The sequence below is a fragment of the Cotesia glomerata genome, linkage group LG4, assembly GCF_020080835.1.
Source record: "Cotesia glomerata isolate CgM1 linkage group LG4, MPM_Cglom_v2.3, whole genome shotgun sequence".
NCBI classification, from domain to species: Eukaryota; Metazoa; Arthropoda; class Insecta; order Hymenoptera; family Braconidae; genus Cotesia; species Cotesia glomerata.
In genome coordinates, this window is record NC_058161.1 from 21,345,792 (window position 1) to 21,350,847 (window position 5,056).

Consider the following 5,056-nt stretch of genomic DNA (forward strand, 5'->3'; position numbering starts at 1 on the left):
TGCGTCGTTAGCTAAAGATGATTGAAGTTAATGCTGAAACGAAATATTTGAGAATTAAAGAATTAGTACTGGAACACAAAGTTGTATGCATTAATTATATTATTATTGTTTTTTAAGAATTAAAATTGATAAAGAAGGATAAAAAAGATACAATAAGGTATTTTATACAACATGTGGAAAACGAAAGCATAGATACGAAAGCCAGACCTACTTCGATAATTATCGATTTGTAGACTACATAAAACATGTTATATCACGTTTTAATAATAGACAAATGCGCCTAAAATATCTTTTCTATCAACATCCTGACCAGACTATTTTTAAGTTAATTGATTAAGATTATTTTTTAACTTCCCGCTAAAAAAATCAATGACCTTCGAAAAATCAGGAACTTATTCGTTTTACCCCGTTTTGCAAGTCAAGGTTTCAACAGATCTCGACGTTCTGAAGCCTTAAGAAGCTTTCCTGACTATTTTTACGATGATGTCCGTACGTCTAGATGTATGTATGCATGCATGTGTGTGTGTGTGTGTGTGTGTGTGTGTGTGTATATGTGTGTGTGTATGTGTGTGTTTAAAAAAGATTATATATAAAAGATAAAAAAGATTATATATAATTATATAAAAACCTGGCCAGATCTGTTTATATAGCCAAATCTAATCCGTTTTTCCCGGGTTTGAGCTCAAAAATACAATTTATGTGTTATTTTGAGCTCTCCTAGCATAAAGAGATAGCTTTTCTATGCTGTTGAGCATTTCAAGCCGTTCAGAAGTTATAAGAGGTTTACACACACACACATACACTGCATCGCAGGGGTTGTTCTTAAAACGTCGAGATCTGATGAAAACTCGATTTTTGCAAAAAGGGGTGAAGACAATAACTTCCCGATTTTTGAAAATCTTCGATTTTCTTAGCGGGAAGTTAGAAGAATTCAAGAGATCATCTTGAGGCCTTTTGTAGATAGCAGATAACAAAATATGAGACCCTGTTTTCAATGAGACATCAATAATCATTCATTCCGGTTGATTAAAGTGATTTGTCAGCGAAGTCTGAAGAACTTTTGATTTCAGTGACTTATGGATAAAGAAAGCTAGACCACCTCTTATGTACCATCCGGATTTATCAGAAAGACCTCTGTCTGTACGAATGACAACATAGTTATCTAGTGCAATAGTTACATCTGGATATATCCAAGTTTCCACAATAGTGATCATATGCGGCTTCATTTCAGCAATTAAGAGATCAAACTAAGCTGTATGAGCGAGGTAGCTATTTATATTGAGAGTTAGGAAATCCAAAGTTCAACAGTTTGAAATATGTTTGCATAATAATTCTTAATTTAATTTATTGAGATCATTTTGAGAGCCTATTTCAATTTTCGTAGAATCATCATTTTCTTTTCAGTAAACTACGGCTTTATACACCCAAGCGTACTTAAATTTGAGTTCCCTTGTTTTAGCTTTTGTAATTTTCAACATTTTATGTTTCCGGATGCGTACATTCATTTAGAAAGATTTGTTACAGACTTGAGATGATTTTAGATTCAGAATGAATGAGTGTTTTGATCCATAAAATGTCGACGGTCTCCTATTTTTTAATTCCTCGAGAATATCGTTTTGCAGGTGAGAGATGCTCAATTTATTAAGGGAGATAGCCACTGTGAGGATCGAAAATATAGGTGATTTTCGGGAATTTTTTCGACTGAGATAATAAAGGAATTTGGGGATCGGTTTTTTTTTATTCATTAATTATACATTAAAGATTATTCTCCTAAATTTTTATCAAAAAATATCATGTTGTTAGAAAGTTACTAGCATTTTTGTGGAGCACCAAAAAAATTTCCCCCTCCATGATGCGATTTCTAACTAAAAAACGGATTATCTAAAGCAAAAAAATTAGGAAAACGGTTGACGAATTCTTTCCAGACGTAGCAGAGCGTCTAACAAACAAATGGATCAGCCCTAACTTCTGGCTGACTCAAATCCTAACCAGCCACGGTTGCTTTAGAGAATACCAATACAAGTACGAACATAAGGATAGTAGATTCTGCGACGAGTGTAGGGAGAATGGGTTAGGTGAAAGGGTCGACAACGTGGAGCACTTAATGCTTGAATGCCATGAGTACGAGCCTCAACGCGAGGTGCTCAAGGACATATGGGGTGGGAACGCGGAGTGGGCGAGCGTTGCGCGTGCGATTGCCACATCCCAAAGTAACTTCAAGCTTTTAAAAGGTTTCAGTAAAGTAGTAATGTGCTGCAAACTCCAAACCCAACTAACTAACGAAAATGCGACTAGGGATGAGACTCAACAGACATCCACCTAGGTAGAGTCGGAGCGCCTAGACACAAGCGATATGCTCCACACAATGGTGAGGACAGTATAAAGCTTTGGATGACTGCCGTAGAATAAGTTAGGGAAAATGACCACAAATAACACAAGTGCCCGGGCACCCTACACACGCAAACACTTACACGTAAAATCATATTTTACACACAACACATTACACAAACAACATGGTCTTCAATCGACTCCGCCTCCCCGTGGTCCCCGCTGGATACTGCTCATATTCTGTGGGTACATCTCGATGTGCCTACAGGGAATGAGTTGCCAGAGGAGTCGATGAGAGTTGCACACTCTTACAATAGTACGCAACTCTTGCAGCTGTTCAATGAATGTGTATAAACGCAAGAGAGCAGCGGTTTTTCCTTGTCCGCGAACTGGGATGTGTTCTCGCTATGGTGGGGATAGGACAAATGTACGTGCGTGTATAGCTCTTTTGAGCCCAGGAAACGGCCTCCTCGGAGGTAGGCGAAAGCCTCGCCATATATTCTTTTTCTTCAAAAAACTAGATGAAGAGTGGCGTCAAGTGGATGACAGTCAAGTGGCTGTTGTGAATGAAGAAGCGATGGACACTGGAGCTGACGGTGACGGAGAATCAGTCGCTGAAGAAAAAAGTGAAACTATCACGACGGCAGAGACCGAATCTTTTGTCCAATACGGCCGCAACCTGAGGAAGTTGAAAAGAAAAATTCGTTCTCCCGAAGGCGGAGCTTTTCATACTCCCAAGAAGCTGAAAGACCTTGGTTTGGACCTGGTCATTCCATCAAGAAGCAGGAAGTGGTTAAGGAGCTTCCACAAAACTCTGGCAAACAGAACAAGAAGCCAGGCTGGGAAAAGGTGCAGTCCAGAAAGGACAAGAGGAAGGAGCGCAGGAAACTGCCTCCAGAAAAACCTCTGGTGCCTCCACAGAAGCCGAATCAGAAGCCAAGAAGAGCAGCAACGAGACCTGAGGCACTTATTATCAGTCCAGCAAATACTTACATGAATCAAGGCAGACGTTCACCCAGATTAAGTCTGCAATACAGTCGAGGAGATACGCAGGACCGCGACAGGGAACATTCTCATCACGCTGTCGAAAGGCAGTAGTGATAGAGGTAAATACTTGCAGAAGACTATCGCGGGAATACTTAAAGAGGACGCAAATATCATTAGTACAGGACCTGAAGAAGACCTGGAAATTCGCGATATTGACGATACTACAACAAAAGATGAAATTCTAACAGCCTTACAAACGGCAACTGGAAACGATTGTGGTATAGCAGTAGAAGCCATTAAAATTCATAAGGTCTTACGTAGCAGAACACAAACTACGTCGGTGACTCTGGCAGCAACGGTAGCGCAGAAGGTGGTAGGAGAACACGGCAAGATTAGGATCGGCTGGGTCAACTGTCATATTAGAACAGTACTAAGGCCAGTCCGATGTTATAAATGCTGGCACTTCGGACATCGTGCGGTTCAGTGCACAAGTGAAGTCGACCGCTCCAAACTATGCATTAAGTGTGGAGAAGAGGGACACAAAATCACCAAGTGTAATAAGCCTGCTAAATGCGCACTATGTGCGGATCAATCCGGTACAGAGAATAACGCCCATCATGCCGGCACAAGCAGATGCCCAGCATACCAATGACCAATTGACTTTCTGGATCGACTGACGGAGGACGCGAAGCAGTACTAACCAGTGGCAATAGCTGGGAACTTCAACGCCTGGGCAGTGGACTGGGGCAGCAAACACACCAACGCACGAGGTAAAGAACTACTGGAAGCTTTTTCCACGTTAGATGTAGTATTGTTGAACAGTGGCGATGCACTGACGTACACTAAAGGCGAGGCAAGTTCTATTGTGGATCTTACTTTTGTCAGCAGCAGCCTCATCAGAGGAAACTACGACTGGAAGGTGATGGAGATCTACACGGCTAGCGATCACAACGCGATTCTCTGGGAAGTATCAAAGGACCAGAATCCTAGAAAACCGGCTAAGAAACTTGACATCGTTGGGTGGAAGGTGAAATCCTTTGACCCAAGTGCTCTAGCAGCTGCCCTAAATAGTGAACCGCTTACTACTGGATCTGCAGAAGAAATGACCAAGGACTTGATGAAGAGAGTGACCCAGGCTTGCGACACCTGCATGCCCCGTAAACGGGGCATGAACCAAAGACCTTCGGTGCACTGGTGGATCGACCACATCAGCTTCCTACGGAAAGAGTGTTCCAAGAAAAGAAGAATATCTCAGCGTGGTTATCGGCAGCCTGACTCGGCGGAACTAATCGCAGAATACAAGAAAGCTTATCGATATTTAAACAAAGCCATCAAGGATAGCAAGAAGAAATGCTGGAGAGAGCTAATCAACGAGGTGGACAAAGACTTGTGGGGTAGACCTTACAAGGTAGTCATGGCACAACTGAAATATCACCCAATGTCTCCTACGTGTCCTCAACTCTTACAGAAGATCGTCACTGCGCTGTTTCACGATAGCGCGTTTTCAACTACCTGTTGACACAGGACGAACTGAAGGATATCCCACCTGTCACGAAAGAAGAACTGATGGAAGCTTGTAACCGCGTCGGGAATAATAAAGCACCGGGACTGGACGGAATCCCAAATATTGCCTTGAAAACATCTACTAAAGCAGCGCCAGCGTTATTTCTCGACGTCTACAATATCTGCTTGAAGGAAGGGATTTTTCCTCGGAAACAACAATGGCTGGTACTACTTCCTA

The 5,056-nt window shown here is 41.8% G+C and overlaps 1 long non-coding RNA gene across 1 annotated transcript; it reads right to left on the reverse strand.

Moving 5' to 3' along the window:
• Window positions 1-347, reverse strand: LOC123263791. Its single transcript, XR_006509232.1, has 2 exons — window positions 212-347; window positions 1-33 (listed from the first exon to the last, which is right to left on the reverse strand). It is a non-coding gene; the product is annotated as an uncharacterized LOC123263791 (long non-coding RNA).
• Window positions 348-5,056: the final 4,709 nt, after the last annotated feature.